Source organism: Protopterus annectens, chromosome 9.part0 (assembly GCF_019279795.1).
Source record: "Protopterus annectens isolate FY-2018-M chromosome 9.part0, PAN1.0, whole genome shotgun sequence".
Taxonomy (NCBI): Eukaryota; Metazoa; Chordata; order Ceratodontiformes; family Protopteridae; genus Protopterus; species Protopterus annectens.
Genome location: NC_056743.1, coordinates 175,010,814 through 175,027,317, shown reverse-complemented (window position 1 = coordinate 175,027,317; position 16,504 = coordinate 175,010,814). Strand labels below are relative to the sequence as shown.

Below are 16,504 nucleotides of genomic sequence, written 5' to 3'. Positions count from 1 at the left end.
GAATATAAGAAAACACATTTTTGAATTTAAGCAAAGGCAACAACTAAGCCGGAGTACCTCTCGAGGTGTTTCCCATATGCTTTGGCCTTTGAAATGTCTACTCTTTGTGCAAAGTAAAGACAGGAATCCGGTATCAACTCAGTGCACTATGGTGGACTTCCAGGTAATATTTTTTTTTTGTGTGATCATTTTATCTGGAAATCCTGTAATATTTCAAGCATTTGTTGAAGTTCCAGTTATCAATGGCAGGCCAATGCAAATAGTTTAAGACATAAATATCAACAGCAAATTATTATAAATTAGTTATGTCATTCTAAGTCTCTCTATTCCTCCAGTTCTATAGAATGGCATTGGCTGCATGTTTTATATCCCTGATGCCCTGACGTCATGGAAGAGGCGACAGCATCCGACGCAGAAATCCCAAGACTCTGGTATTCGGGCCGACTGAGGGCTACCTGCAGGCAAATAACCCAAGTGTGATGACTGCAACAGTGAAACACGAAGAACATCTGGATGTTGGAAAGGAGAGGAGCTCCATACAGGAGTAATGAAAGGAGAAAGGTTGTGGTGAGAGTACGCATGGCAGAGTTGTTGAGACATTGTTTGTGCTTGTAAAGGGTGCCTAGTTTTTTTTTTTTTTTTTTTAATAGTATTGTGGATGTGAAGGTCTAATGTCAGGTTTCATCAAGAATAACACCTGGTACTTTAGTGTGGGTAATGACCTCTAAGGTGGTATTACTTTGAGAAAGGATGGCAAAGTCTGTCTTTTTGACAGATTTTTCTTGGGGGTAAATATTACTAATTTGGTTTTATTAGGGTTTAGTGCTAGGTGATTACTGGGCATCCATTTTTCAGTGACAGTAAAGGCATTCTGAGTTAGTAGCAGAAGCTCAGATGTTGAATTGGCGGAGCAAATAATGGTTGAATAGTCTGCGTATTGTACTATAGATAAGTTATTAAGGGTAGAATGAAAGTCATTTACAAAAACGCTGAAGAGAAGGGGTCCTAAGACAGCACCTTGGGAAGCAGCTATTGAAGAGTAAAGGAATGGGGAGAAAGGGTTGAGCCATTTAGTATATTGTTGCCTGCCTGTTAAGACAGTTAGTGAACCAGTTTAGAGTCGAGGGAGAGATACCTAGGGTAGAGAGTTTACTGAAGAGTAATGGGTGGGAGACTGCATCAAAAGCCCTTGAGAGGTCGAGAAAGGGTAAGGATAAGAATTTGCCATTGTTTCTGGGTTGACTGACTGTGTCCATAAAGGAAATGAGTGCAGCAATAGTGCTATGACCTGGCCTGAACCCAGTTTAGTTGGGGAGAGGAGCTGGTTTGTTAGTAAATAGTCTAAAAGTTGATAGTGGATACATTTTTCAAAAATTTTAGAGAGTGAGGGGAAATGGCTATGGGTTGGAAGATGGAAATGTTGGTACTATTACCGCCTTTGTGGAGGGGAATAATATAAGCTTTTTTCTAGATAGTGGGAAGACAGGGTTCTTGGACAGATCTATTGATAAGTATGCAGAATGGATAGGCAATGGATCTAACTGACATTTGGAAGTATTATGGGGGTAAATTGTCAGGGGCAGTGGAACCAGGTTTCAGTTTTAGAAAAAGTTTGGTTATACTGGATATGGATATAGGGGAGAAAGAGGAGGAGGGTGGGGAAGGGGTGGCCACATCCTGAGAGAATTGTGTTAGTGGAAAGAGGTTAGTGTTGGAGGTAGTTTGGGGGAAGGGGGTGGTAAGTTTGGCTACAGTTTCAATGCAAGCGAGTTAACAAACAGTAGCTATTTCATGGGCAGTTTTCTCAGGGAATGGGGCAGGGGTTGGTTTTGGTGCCAGGGTTGATTACAGATAAGACAGAGTTCCAGAATGTCTTTGGATTTTGTTTGTGATCTTTTTGGAGGTTTAAGTAATATTCTCTTTGGTCAGATATGACTAGGCACTTAGCTTGATTACGAAGTTGTCTAAATTCTACAAGATCAGTGGGATTCTTGGACCTTTGCCATTTTTTCCATATTTTGCCCCCTGCAGTCATGATTTGCTTGGTGGTTTGAGAGAGCCATATGGCATGCTTAGTTTTTACCCTTTTTATTCTTACAGGGGCTAATTTGTTTAAGATATTGTGGAATATGGAGAAGAAGAACCTAACAGCTTCATCGAGGGGCAGAAATTTTAGTATGTTCAACTTGATGTTGCTTAGGATATCATAAAAAGTTGAGGGATTAAAGTTGATTATTTATTATTTACTATTTACTGGGAAAGCCCGACTGGGCCAGAAGCCCATTCTCAGTGGAAGCCTGGGGAGAAAAGCTCCACAGAAATACAAGCAATATACAATAATTAGACAGTACAATACTATACATACAGTAAAGATAGAACACATATCTTCTAGTTAGTCTATACAAAGTAGTATTCAATACGGTATTCTAATAGATACAGGTTCAAAAAGAAAAACACGCATTTCAGTGAAGATCACTGTGAGGAAAAAATAAAGTTAGTAGTGTGTACATATTAAATAATAGTTATGACCAAATGAGATATCCTTGATCTTGATAAAGCCACACAGTGAACTGCATAAACTGATTTATTACTTTTATAACATAAAAACAATGATACACTGAATGTATTCATGTTTAAAATGTCTAAAATGAGTAAATGCGGAACCTGTCATACATGTAAATATATCAATGATGGTCCATATGTTGCAATACAGGGTTATAGTAAAACCATTAGATGCCCAGGGTACTGTAACTGCAATACTAAGATGGTGGTACATTTAGCAACTTGCTCAACGTGTTTGGCATTTTATGTTGGAAAAACAATTAGAAAGTTAAGAGAATGTATTGTTGAGCATGCTAGAGACATTAAGAAACATAAGACTACAAGTTCTTTATACACGCATAGTATCAGATGTCCTAATTTCAAAAGATTTATATTTTTTATTATTGACAGAATTCCACAGAATATTCATAAGGGCGGTGATGAGAAGACCATGCTAGAGGCTAAGGAATGCCTTTGGCAACTTAGATTAAACGCCTGTACTTTGCCTGGTATCAATGAAACTGTATCTATTTCTAGTATTTTAAAATATAGGTCACATTTTATATGACCTATTACAACGGCAACTGTGCTGTCATTTAAGTATAAACAAAATATTACAACATATTTATGTACATATTTTATATACAATATATATTAAAGAGTTTATACATTTTTATTATTAAAAATTTTTTTTCAACAATTCACATATATAATACGTATATATACATTTTGTGATAAATTGTAGTTTTTTAACAAATTATATTATTTTCATTTAAACAGCATATCTAATTTATATCCCAATATATTTTACACTTTTAACTTTTTGTACAAACATTTATAATATTTAGATTTTATCTAATATTTATCATTTTGTATTAGCATATACCCATTTATTTATTTATTTATTGTTTTGATATACAAATACACATTTTTTTTATATCTATTGATGTTGTTTATGTCTTTGTGCTAAGTCACTTTAATAGACACCACTTTTTTAATTAAATCACTTCTTCAATTAAATTATTATGCTATTAGGTATTTTATATAAAGAATGGCCTTGTTGTTAATTCTTTGTACTCTGATGATGCCCTGATGTGGATGGGTGAAAGTGCTTAGTATATCATTGTTTTTATGTTATAAAAGTAATAAATCAGTTTATGCAGTTCACTGCGTGGCTTTGTTATCTTATCAGTTTCGCTTCGTTACTTGGTATATCCTTGATCTTGTCAGTCAGGTTTGGCAGAGGAGCAATGCCAGTTCTTGGATAGATGTTCAAATAGTAGTAGTTTAAAACTGGTAGATTCAGGTGTGTTTTGGAGGGTGTGGAGTAGACTGTTCCATAATTTGGATATTTGATTTGAGAATAGGGCTTCACCGTGACTGTTGTTAGCTTTGTTTACTGTGAGAAAGTTTCTGTCTACAGATCTTAGTCTTCGTGGGCATGAGTAGGGACCAACAAGTTCCTCGAGGGATGGGGAACTGTCAGGATGAAAGATTATATTGTGTGTGAATTTAAGTTGGTAGAGAGAAAGGAGGTTAGGTAGCTCGAGTCTAATTTAATTTAATTTATGTAGAGCAATACAATGGTAGGCTTTGGTGGGGAAGGTCAGCTGCGAAGTTGGTAAAGTGGGGGAAAGCGGGTCTACATTAGAACATCGAATGTTTAACAGTTCGAATCACTAAAGGTCGACCTTAAATGATCGAATTATTAAAACATCGAATGTTCCTAAAAAATAATTAAAAAAAAAAAAGAAAAAATAAAGGGTGTAGGCAGGGGGGCAAGCACCCCTGCACCCCCCACACCCCCTGCTACTTAAATATACCAACTCTGAGACCGCACTACATTGAAGTAAATGGATATTGTCGACTTTTGACAATGCAATATAGACCTGGGGAAAGCATATAGGAGGGTAGAGAGGAGGAAGGTTCTGGATATGGCTAGTCTGGTATTGTCAGTGAGGAATGGCTTGCTTCTGTACATTGAGCCAAGTTTGATGTGAACTTTCTTAATTGTGGTGGGTGTGTGTTGGTCAAATCAGTGTTTGTTGTCATTTGTCACTCCAAAGAGTTTTGTATGCTCAACTTGTTGGATGACTGCATTGTTTGCTGATAGAATAGTGAAAGGAGGGGCGGTCAGTGATTGCTTGCTACTGGTAAATAGCATTAACTGTGTCTTTTTGGGGTTGAGGATTAGTTGTGATTTACTTAGATATGTTTCTATATCATTAAAAGCTTGTTGGGATACTATTTAGAGGTCTGGTAAGGTATCTGCTGAGCAGATTAAAGTTGAATTGTCTGCAAAATTAACTACTTTAGAGTGTGTTGTGGATGAGGCTAGATCATTAGAGAAGATGGTGAAAAGAAGGGGGCCTAGTATGGACCCTTAGGGGACTCCAACTGAAACAGGCAGAAGTGATGAAAGTTCAGATTTCCATAGTACTGCTTGTTGTCAGTCAGAAAGACAGTTTAGGAACCAAAGGAGGGAAGTCTTTGATAGGTTTAGTGAGGCAAGAGTACTAAGGAGTTTCTGATGGGAGACAGTGTCAAACGCTTTTGACATGTCTAAGAAGATTGATGCTACTTGCTGGTTTGAATTTCTCAATTGGTTGATGGTGTTAGAGAAATTAATTAGGGCTGTGGTGGTGCTATGTTTTGGTCTGAAACCATGTTGGGAGGGACAGATAAGGTTGTGAGATAACAGGTGGTATAGTAACTGAGTGTGGATACATTTTTTCCAGAAATTTGACACAGGGGAAAGGATGGCTATGGGTCTGTAATTGTTTAATTCTGTTGATGTTCCTCCTTTATGCAGACAGGTGATACAGGAAATTTACCATAATTTTGGGACATATTGTTCTGCTATAGACCTATTTACCAAATGGAGATAGGCACAGCATCAGCTGACAATTTGAGGTACTCATTGGGGAGTTGGTCAGCTGCTAAGAAAAAGAAGTTGTGTACCAACCATAACTTTCCATGTTAGTTTCTTCATCTTGCCTTCCTTCTTGTTGGTTGGGATCTGAGCCGATCCTCTGCTCCGACTTGGCCATCTTAATTAGCTCATAATGTCTAGCGATAGCTACCCAGATCTCGTTTGAAATAGCTAACTCCAGACATAACAAAAGAATAAACCATTCAAAAATCAGTTGACTATACCTGCCATTCTCTAAGTCAATAGTGGAGACAAGAGAACACACAGCCAGTGAAACAGAAAAACTCCTCTCGATCCACTAGGACAGGGGGACAGAGGGTGGGACGCAAGAAGGAAGGCAAGATGAAGACAACTAACATGGAATGTTATGTTAGGTACATAACTTCTTTATGTTAAGTTGTCTATCTCGCCTTCATTCTTGCTGGTTGGGACGGCGTCCCTAGCACCCAAAATCCTGGGTGGCTCAGTGGAACAGACTCTTCAGAACAGTGGAACCAAACTCAGCTCTGCTCCTGGAGACCATAACCAACTTGTAATGAGAAATAAAGGTATGAGGGTTGGCCCACGTGACAGCTGCGCAGATGGAATCCATGGGCAACCTAGACTGGAAGGCTACAGAGGTGGCCAAGGCCCTAGTAGAATGACCTTTCGGTTTCATAGGTAACTGTTTGTTCCTTAACTGATAAATGAAAGAAATAGTGTGTGACAACCATCTGGACAAGGTTACCTTGGAAACTGGGAGACCTTGTTTGCCCAAGGCATAAGAAAGGAATAGTTGGTCCAACCTCCTTACTTCTTTAGTTCTGTGCAGGTAAAAACGCAATTGCCTATGAACGTCCAATTGGTGTAGTTTGTACTCTGCCTTGTTGGTATGATTAGGGAAAAACACAGGAAGATCTATATTATTTTCTGAGCAGACTTTAGGGAGAAACAAAGGAGAAGTCTTCAGAGCAACCCTGTCCTTATGAAAAACCAAGTATGGAGGACGAACACATAGCGCCTGAAGTTCGGAGAAGCGTCTGGCTGAAGTAATAGCTACCAGAAAGAGTGTCTTCCAAGATAGAAACTTGATAGAGCAGGACGCTGCTGGTTCAAAAGAGGGCAGAATTAAGGAGGTTAGGACTAAATTAAGGTCCCAAGGAGGAGGAGGATCTCTCACTGGAGGCCTAAGAAGAGTTGTTCCTCTCAAAAAAGCTTTACAGAGCTTATGAGACAATGTTAGAGTTTGAAAAAATGAAGTTAGAAATAGCCGCCATTTGTACGCTGATCGTAGAAGAAGCAGACCCGTAGTGAAACAGTTGTGCTAGGAATTCCAGGATTTCATGGACTGGGGCTGAAAAAGGATCCACATTCCTAGCCTTTGCCCAACAAGAAAAATGTTTCCATTTGCTAGCATAAGTTTTCCTCATTGTAGACTTGTGAGAGGAGATGATAATGTCACTGAATGCTGGGGAAATGCTGGTAAGCCTGGCTAAGGTTGGAAGTGGAGCAACCAAGCTGTGAGCTGCAGAGTTTTGAGGGATTGATGCAACCCACCTGACTGATGAACCAGGAGGTCCGGAATTGGTTCCAGAATCCAGGGTTGATCGAGAAGGTAACGGTGCAGGAACGGGAACCATATCTGTTGAGGCCAGTAGGGAGCAATGAGGATCAGTTTGCAACCCAACAATATTGCTTTCTGTATAAGTTTGGGTATCAAGGGGAAAGGAGGAAAAGCATAAAGAAGTCCTTGGGGCCAATCGTGGACTAGAGCATCTCTGGGTATGTGACCCGGAAGCAGAAGAAGGGAGAAGTAGTTGCTGCATTTGCTGTTGAAGAGGGTGGCAAAAAGATCGCAGCAAGGCTGTCCCCATTTGCGGAAAACAAGATTCGCAACTTTCTGATTCAGAGACCACTCGTGAGGCATGAGAATAGCTCTGCTGAACCTGTCCGCTATGACGTTGGATCTCCTGGGGATGTGCGTTGCAATCAGAAAACGTTGGGAGGAAATCGCCCACTGCCAAAGTCTGACTGTTTCTCGACGCAGGAGGTAGGACCTGGTTCCGCCCTGCTTGCTAATGTACCACACCACTGACATGTTGTCTGACTGAACAGCAATGGTCCCAGAAGGAAGAGAGTCTTGAAGGGCTTGCAATGCCAGGAGCATGGCTCTCATTTCCAGGACATTTATGTGCAGATGGTACTCGTGAGGTTGCCACGTGCCTTGGGCTGTCCTGCCCAGATAATGCCCCACCCCCACCCTATCAGGGAGGCGTCTGTCGTCACTGTGGCTGCCGGAACTGGTTGTATGAAAGGTCTGCCCTGAGTAACTAGTGGGGAGACCATCTACCAAGAAAGATGACTTTTGCATGCATCAGTGATCGTGATCATGTAAGTCATGGGTAGCTCTCGGAAAGACCACTGTGTAAACAGAAGCCACTGAAGAATTCTCATATGAAAGCGGGCCAGTGGGATTAGGAGAATGGCTGCTGCCATGGAACCCAGAGTTTGAAGGACATACCTGACTTGGACCCTTTTGCTCTGCATCAGAACCTGTACCTGCTGACTGATTGCGGACACCCTTTCTAGTGGTAGCCTTGCAAACATATCCATTGTGTCTAAGTCTGCTCCTATGTAAGTGATAGATTGACAGGGCAACAAGGCCGATTTTTCGAAATTTATTGTAATGCCGACCTGGGAGCAGATTGTGATTGTGTAGTCCTGTGCTTTTATGAGTTGAAGCCTAGTGGTAGCAGTAAGGAGCCAGTCGTCTAGATACGGAAACACCTGGAATCCTTGACACCTCAGGTGAGCCGTGACCATTGCCATACATTTGGTGTACACCCTGGGGGCTGTGGTGAGACCAAAGGGCAGAGCTCTGAATTGATAATGACTGGCCCCCAGCCAGAAGTGAAGATATCTCCTGGAGCGCCTGTCCATCTTTATATGGTAGTAAGCGTCCTGAAGATCTATCGAGCATATCCAATTGTCCTGACCCAGAAAGGATAGAATGGACTGTAGCGTGACTATCCGAAACTTTGTTCTTTGCACAGACCTGTTTAGTCTGCTGAGATCCAGAATTGGTCTCCAGTCCCCTGTCTTTTTTGGTACTAAAAAGAACCTCGAGAATGTTCCGGATCCGTGCTGGTCTGCTGGGACTTCCTGGATGGCTCTTTTTCTAGCAGTTTTGAAACTTCTATTACTGCTTGCTCCTTCAGATTGGGTGGAACATCTGGAAGGGTCTTCCTTGACTGTAAAGGGGGTTGATGGAAGGGAATTTTGTAACCTCCGGATATAACGGACCGTACCCATCTGTCTTGAGTTAAACTTTGCCAGGCTTTTGGGTACAGCGAAAGTCTTCCCCCGACTGCCTCCAGAGTTGAGCAGCCAGGCAACACTTCAGGGATGCTGGAAGGGCTTATCAGAGAAGGAATCTCTGTTGCCCTGGTTCTGCGGACCCCCTCTGCCACGAGGGTGGCGTCTATTATTATTGTTTCCCCCTCTGCCTCTGGAGGAAAAATCACTACGTGTGTCAGCCAAGGCTCCCTGAGATTTACGGAACCACATCTTCCTACTCTTCTGACCCTTGGGGTAAGGTCTAGAGGGAGTGGAAAAACGGACTCCCACGGCAGAGAGAGTCTTGCCTTCTTGTTCACACCTAGTCAAAGTGTCTTTCACCTGTGGTCCAAAAAGAAAGGAACCATCAAAGGGAGTGTTGGTGAAGGACGCTCGAAAGGGTTCCGCTGAGTTACACAGCCGTATCCACGCATGCCTCCTAAGGGCCACCCCGGTACCTGCGGCTCTACTTTACCCATCGGCTGAATAGGAAATGAGCCTCATGGAGGAGTTAACAGAATTAAGCACTGCTAGCTGGCAAGCTACCTTAGCTTGTGCTCCCTCAGCTGTTGGATCTTGGAGGGTATCTCCGTGCTCTTTAAGGAGATCCCTTTGAAGTCGGGTAAAATGACAGGTAGTTCAGTGACCTCATAGAGAAGGTCGCTGAAGCGAACATTCGCTTCCCGTATCTGTCCATTGTCCTAGACTCCTTGTTAGGGGGATGGACAGACGAAAAGGTCTCCGCTAACTCTTTTTTGGTGGCTGCTGCTACCACCATGACATCAACAGGGACACCTTTCGAAAGGAACTGCTTATCCTGGGGTGCTGTAATGAATTTACTAGGTATCCTTGGAGTTGGTTCCACTGTATCCAGAGCTGATCAAGCCTTTCGAGCCACCACTGTCATAAGTGGATCGAAAGGCGGAGGCACCCAGAAGGTGGAAGGTCGGGAACCGAAAGCATCCAGAAATACAGACTCATCCTCAGAAGGGGCTAGGGGATTCCAGTTCCCCCTCTGCTTAAGCATTTCTAGGATGTCCGAGAAGGAAACATCTTCAGAGGGGGATCTTGGGGACCCTTCCGAATCATCTAAGTCTGTATCAGAAGTGACAGACTCGGGGGAGTCAATGTGCTTCCTCTTACACTTTTTCTTCTGAGGGGGCTCTTCTGAGTGATCAGAAGAGGTGGAAACACCCAATGCGGTGTCCTGGAGCATCGGTTCCCTACGCTTAGGATCTGGAGGAGGAGCAGAGGTTGGCACAGGCACTACAGGGGATGGAGCCGGTAAGACTGACAGTGGAGCTGACTCAGGGGACAGCACACTCCGCATGACATCAAAGTCGGCCCTGCCACGATGCAGAGAAAGCTCCGGTTCTGAAAAATAGGAATCTTTCTCCCCACCGAGGGGGAAGGCTCCGAGGTCGATGTTGGAGCCAAGCTCAGCTGCGCCGAAGCTCCGAGAGGGAGAACGGGGTCAGACAAGGGTCTGATGCCACTCGCCCCCTCGGAGCCGACGAGGAAGCCCCGGCGCTCAGATCCCTCGATGGAAGTTACCACCGAGGGAATCGGAGTCGACGTCGGAACCAGAGATAGAGTTTATCGGAGCCGACGGTTCCACTACTCGAACCCCAACGAACTCCGGCTCCGAACTCATTGGAGTCTGAGGAGGAACATCGAGTGAGGTGGACGGAGTAGATACCTGTTGAGAAGGGCTGGACAACAATTTAGCTAGTGTCTGCAACTTTAGCAACCGACTGACCACTCTCTCCACATCATGATCCGACAGTCTAGAGGATCGAGAGGAGTGTGAGGATCGGTGACTACGCTCGCTCTGAAGTAAAGGAGACCGAGGAGTCAAATGCACTGACTCTAGAGAAGGGGACCTCAGCCTCTTGTGGCTCCCGCAATGGCTCCAAAGCCTCTAATGGAGATTGTCTTGTCGGTGCCAGCCGGAACCGATGTAGAAGGTAAATTCTGAACCGAAGACAGCTCTGAACTTGGAGCCGATGGCTTGGTGGATTTAGTGGATTTCACTGGCTGTGAGTTCTTGGCCGGTGAATCCTGGGGTTTTAAAAGACCCCTAAGAATCAGCTTATACTTATGCTCCTGCAGGACTCTTGGACTAAAGGCATGGCAAATAGAACAAGAGTCCTTCAGGTGCACAGCGCCTAAACAATAGACGCAAGAAGTGTGCCCATCTGTCAAGAGACATTTTCTGACAGCATGAGTTACACTTCTTGAACCCAGAAACCTTGGATTCCTTTGACATCCTTAACAGTAGAAAGAAAACCAATTATAACAACAATAACAAGAAGCAATATACAGTCTACAAAAAACACACCTACTAGAAAGACTATAGCTAAAGTTTTTTTTTTTTTTTTTTTTTTAATAGATAATAGGAAAGCCTCTAATTTAAATGGCTTGCCTATAAGAAAAAAGCAGAAGGAAAGCCTCTAACTTAAACGGCTAACCTGACAAGAAGAGGTAGGGGGGGGGGAGAACTCTCTAAGTTAAACGAGTTCTACAAAAAGGAGGGATACTATAAGATAAACAATTATCTATCACAGAAACAAAACCATCGCTAATAACAAAATACTAGAAAAGTTAAATTCTAGTGAAAAAGTTAAATAAAAAACTCTATACAAGCTTGAGCCAGAAAAATGACACCTCGCAGCTGAAGCGGCAAACGAGATCTGGGTAGCTATCGCTAGGCATTATGGGATAAGGGGTCGCCTCGAGCCAGTAAACAGCGTTCGAGCTATTGAAGATGGCCGAGTCGGAGCCAAGGATCGACTCCGATCCCAACCAGCAAGAACGATGGCGAGATAGACAACTTAACATAGAAAGTTTCAGTTGCTGGTTTTGTGAAGTATGGTAGCTGGTAGGTAATCACTAATGTTAGAAGAGTGTCCCTGCTGCTGAAATTGTATTTGGTTATGACACTAGTATCCAATCAAGAAATTAATGGAGTCTTTATTTCTATTGAGTTGGGTTACATCCGTTATTAGTGGTGTAAAGTTGAATAGGTTGATGTTAGATGATGGAAACTGACCTGAGAAACCATTCCAGTTAATTTTTACATCACCTGGGATGATGGTCTCATTATTTATGTTATTTGATAGCCAAGATAGAATATCTTCTAAGATGGGAATGTTGTTGCCTGGGGGGATGTATAGGACTGTAATGCAAAGATACTTGGCTTTGTTCAGTTTGTATAAGTATTTCGGCTGTGGAAAATTGGGGAATAAGATTGCAGTATGGGACTAAGATGAGGGTGCTGGGAAAGAGTATAGCAATGCCTCCTCCTTTTTTCTGGAGTCTGTCTGCTCACAGGCAGGCATACTCTGGGGGGAGGAATTCTAAGTCCTTTACATGGGGTTTCAGCCACGTTTCAGTAGCAGCTAAAATGTCTGGTTTATTTTGGGATATCCAGGCATGGAAATCAGGTATTTTGTTTCTGATACTTTGAAGATTAATTGTAATGAAATTTAGTGATTTTTGTGGACTAGGAAGGCTAGTTGCTAGTGGGGTGGGTCCTGGGTTAGGGTGGATAGGATACAATAGATTGCTTGTATAGATAAGTGAGAAGTAGAGGTTGTCTTTTTGGGTCACTGGGGATGCCTATATGAATGGAGGTACTTTTAGGAGAGGGAGGAAGACTTAGTTTGGTGACTAGGGAGTATGTCGAGTGAATACAGGCTAGTGGATATGTCTGGATTGCTAGGAAGAGATGAGAGTTGTATGGCAGTTGATGTACATGTTGGCAGGAATGCATAATGGAGAGACAGGTATGTGAATAGTTAGCATGTTGGATAAAGCAGAGTAAAATTTGGATAAGATAAGCTTTGGGGTAGTTTTTTTCAGTGGTAGTATACAAATAAGGTGGAGGATGTGGGAGGAAGGTGTAGTGGCTATTCTAGTGCAAAACTAGTAGATATTATGGGGCTGGTGTCAAAAGGGTGAGGTTATTATTGGAAGAAGGTGTTGAGAGAGTGTAAAATGCTACTGGGTGATTAGGTGGGAGGGGGTTAATTGCTACTGGATTTTGCAGGGGGTGGAGCTACAGAGAGAATAAATGAAACTGAAGCAGGGGTGGGTGGGAATGGGGATAGGCTAGGGGAGCAGAGTGAACTAGAGCAAAGCAAGGGTGAATGGAGCAGGTAGAACCAGACTGGAGAAATCATGGCAAGAACAATCATTTACACAGGAGTTTGGCTTGGTTAAGAGCTAAAGTCATTCAACTTTTGTGGTTACAAACAGAAGAAAAAAATAATACCTTTTCCTTTGCACAAAACACTGCTGTACTAGCTGTACTATAACTTATTTTGTAGAGTAATTAGGAGTTTAAGAAGAGCGGGGGGGGGGGTCACAGAAAATGATAGAAATTAAATTGAGGGGACTAAGTTGTCAGAGTGGGATGTTTTTTTTTTTGTTTTGTGTCTGACAGATGGCTGTACTGTGTGCGAGTCACACGAGCAGCAGGAGAGGTGAGCACACCGCACTAGGCATGGGCTGTGGATGTTGTAGCAGCAATGGACAAATTAATTTAAAAATTTGCACAGAATAAATGCTCATCTATAATGCTATATGCATTCTGACGATCTGTCTCTATAGATATGTGGCAGATTACAGTTTTTTTTATTCATTGCTTATTTATTCACTAGCAGAAACCCAAAAGGAAGACCTACAGAAGATGGTCTCTAAAGACGGATCTGAATTATTAATTTAGACACCATTAGTTGTGCATTACATTTTACTTTTCCTCTAATGCATTTAAAGGTTCACAATAGAGTTGCTTTGTTACTGGAAGTTCATCTACCACACAGATTATTCTCAACTTCTTAAAACCAATCTCTCGCTGTGATACCATGAGCTACCATCTAAATCTTTCAAGTCAAAGACAAGTGAATATGACACAAGATATGAATAAACAGGATATCCAAATGAAAAGTACTGTTGCATGATGTATTCATGACACAAACTTTCAAACAGCGAATTTTCTACTAGTTTAACAAATGGGATATTAATGAAAAACATTGCCTGTTGTCCAGCATATTTCTTCTAGCCTTCTCAGATCCTTCTACATAACATTTGTCAGAGACTTCTGGTCCTTCTAAAGCCAGTGGGTGTGTACCCCACACAACAAAATTATGCATCATCTTCATGTTTTCAAGAGTAACAGTTATAATGTAAAGCTTGTTTGGCCTAAACAGATAAATAGCATTGTTGAGTACAACACAGCAAAATGCAATTTACAGCAGGTAGACTATAAAACTAGTCCACATAACAGATTCAGATCCAAACAGGAAAGTGAGTGTCTGATTAATGTAAGTCGATTCGTCTAACAGTTACTGGTATCACACATACCTCAAAGAAATATACGTTCTTCAGGGAGGACCCTTGCAATATTTATTTTATTTATGTATTAGCATGTGTTTACCAGGATTGTCTATCTGGTTATAAGTTGCCCCTTTTCAGCAGAGGCCTAGGGAGAAAAATTCCAATTATAACACACATACAAAAGATACAAAAGGCATACAAGAAAAATTACAATAACTTTATTAGCAATTTAACAGAATGAATACAAGCAGAACGCATACTAAAATACAGACAGTGCTTGTCTGAAAAGACAACAGTACATAGCTATACATAAAGCTTTTTGTAGGCTGTGAATAAAATCTAACAGATGAATATATCAATGGTGCAAAACAAGTGGCTGGAAAGAAATTCATTTTCAAGAGCATACTTTAAAACATAAGGTTTGAGGAGAAAAAATATTTAAGTAACATACTAGTGGAAGTGATAATTATAAAGCAGTGTGCAGGAAAAACAAAGTAAAAAGACAAGTTTAAAAGGCAACCCCAGAGAAATAGGTACAGCTGCCAGCACAAAGTGAGTGGATCATACTGGATGCAGCAGATGCTGAAATAAATGAGCATAGATAAACAGAGTGCCATGATGGTTAGGGAAGGTTGAATAAGAAGATGAAGGATTTTTGTCTCGAAGACAGGCTTAAGGTTCCAGTTTATGGCTTGTAGCTGAGTACAGGGAGAGACAGAAGGGATGTGATGTGAAGGGGATGAAAGAACTAGGAAGAAAAAAATTAAGGTAGTGAGTCAGGAGACAGTGAGGGGGAATATCAGAGTGTGATAAAAGGTGGGAATGTGAGGAGAAGAGTATAAAGTGGTAAGGAAACAGGAAAGAAAATGCTTTAGGAATGATAGAGGCACACGCTGTATATATACAACAAATCAGTACAACGTCCTTGGGTAAAGCAAGGGATGGCAGAGCTTAGAATACACTGTGTGGATGGAATTTTCGCCTAGCCAGAAACTGAGCAGGAACACAGCTGTATGTTCATTGAGTGGTGTTTTGCGACATGAAATGCTTCACCTGGGGTATTTGTGTAAAGGCAAAGGGGTTGTCGTTCTGTATTTTACAGATGTAGGAAGAAGAGAGAGTCATCAGCAGGGTTGTTTGATTTAGTTATTAGCAGTTTTCACTTAATGAGTGAACAGGCCTGTTTAGTGAATAGTGTTGAAGGATGTGAATTAGGCTAGGGCATTATTCAAGTTTGTGAAAAGGCTGCGTGTGGTAAGTAGTTGAGACTAAATCAGGGAAGGAGGCAGTTCTAGACAGTGCAGCTGCTTTAGTGCTACACAATGGTAAGATCTGTATGTCACATTAGCAGCAAATTTGGCTACTCTATTGTAGCACTGCCAAAGTAGATTAATACTGCCTGGCTGAAATTAAAAATAATTGGGACTGCATAGGAGAGCTGGAAGGAGGAAAGCTGAAGCAATGTATTTTCTAGCATTGTCTGTTAAGTAAAGTTTTACCCAGTAGATAGTGTCAATGTTTTGATGAGTTTATTTTTATTACATCTTTCACATGGTAGTCAAACTTCAAGTTGTCAATTATTACACCTACTAGCTTAGTGTTGGTTACTAAATCAATGTTTATGTTGTTCATTGAGGTTACAGTGAAGAGGGACTTCTGAGTAGACAGCTGTTTAAGAATAAATAGGATGAACTTGGATTTTCTTGTGGTTTATTGGAAGCTGGGAATCAGAATGGCACATTTTGATGAAGATAAAGAAAGTAGTTTCAGTCTATCCATTTTTTAGCAGAAGAGATCAGGATGTTTGATGAGTGAAGGACATTCACAAATATGTTAAGTGAGGGCCTAGAACAGAGCCCTGGGGGATTAACTGCTGCAAGAAGGGAAAGGGACAAATATTTTTTTTCATTTAACAGCTTGTTGTCTGTAGGATAGGTAGCTGTCAAACCTAATGTGGGTATATCTAGACCCAGGGTGGACAATTTTTGTAGCAAAGTTACATGTAAAACTGTGTCAAAAAACCTTCAACAGATTGAAGTTGGACAACAGTGGCAAGGTTTCCCTCAATTCTGTGTACATTAACAGTGGCTATGAAGTTAAGTTACAGTAATGCTATGATTAAGGAAGAAGCCATGTTGTGTTGGGAGATAGACTATCTGAAATAAAGCTGATTAGTTAAGAGCAGAGATGGAATACTTAATTGACTTTTATGTGGTAAGATCTGTGGAAGCCCTACCCTTGTGCAAAGGTAAGATGCAAAACTTTTTCCATAGGATGGGAATGTAGCTTTCTTTAATGGATCGGTTAATTACTATAGAAAATGGGAAGGCCACAGCATCTTTAATGTATTCTTCTGGTACTGTATCTAGGGCAGCA

General features: G+C 41.5%; 1 protein-coding gene across 1 annotated transcript in view; it reads right to left on the bottom strand.

Annotated features, from left to right (window-relative positions):
• The window catches only part of PPFIBP1 (PPFIA binding protein 1), a 2,404,664-nt gene that overhangs the window by 857,277 nt on the left and 1,530,883 nt on the right, over nucleotides 1-16,504 (bottom strand). The window lies entirely within an intron of this gene.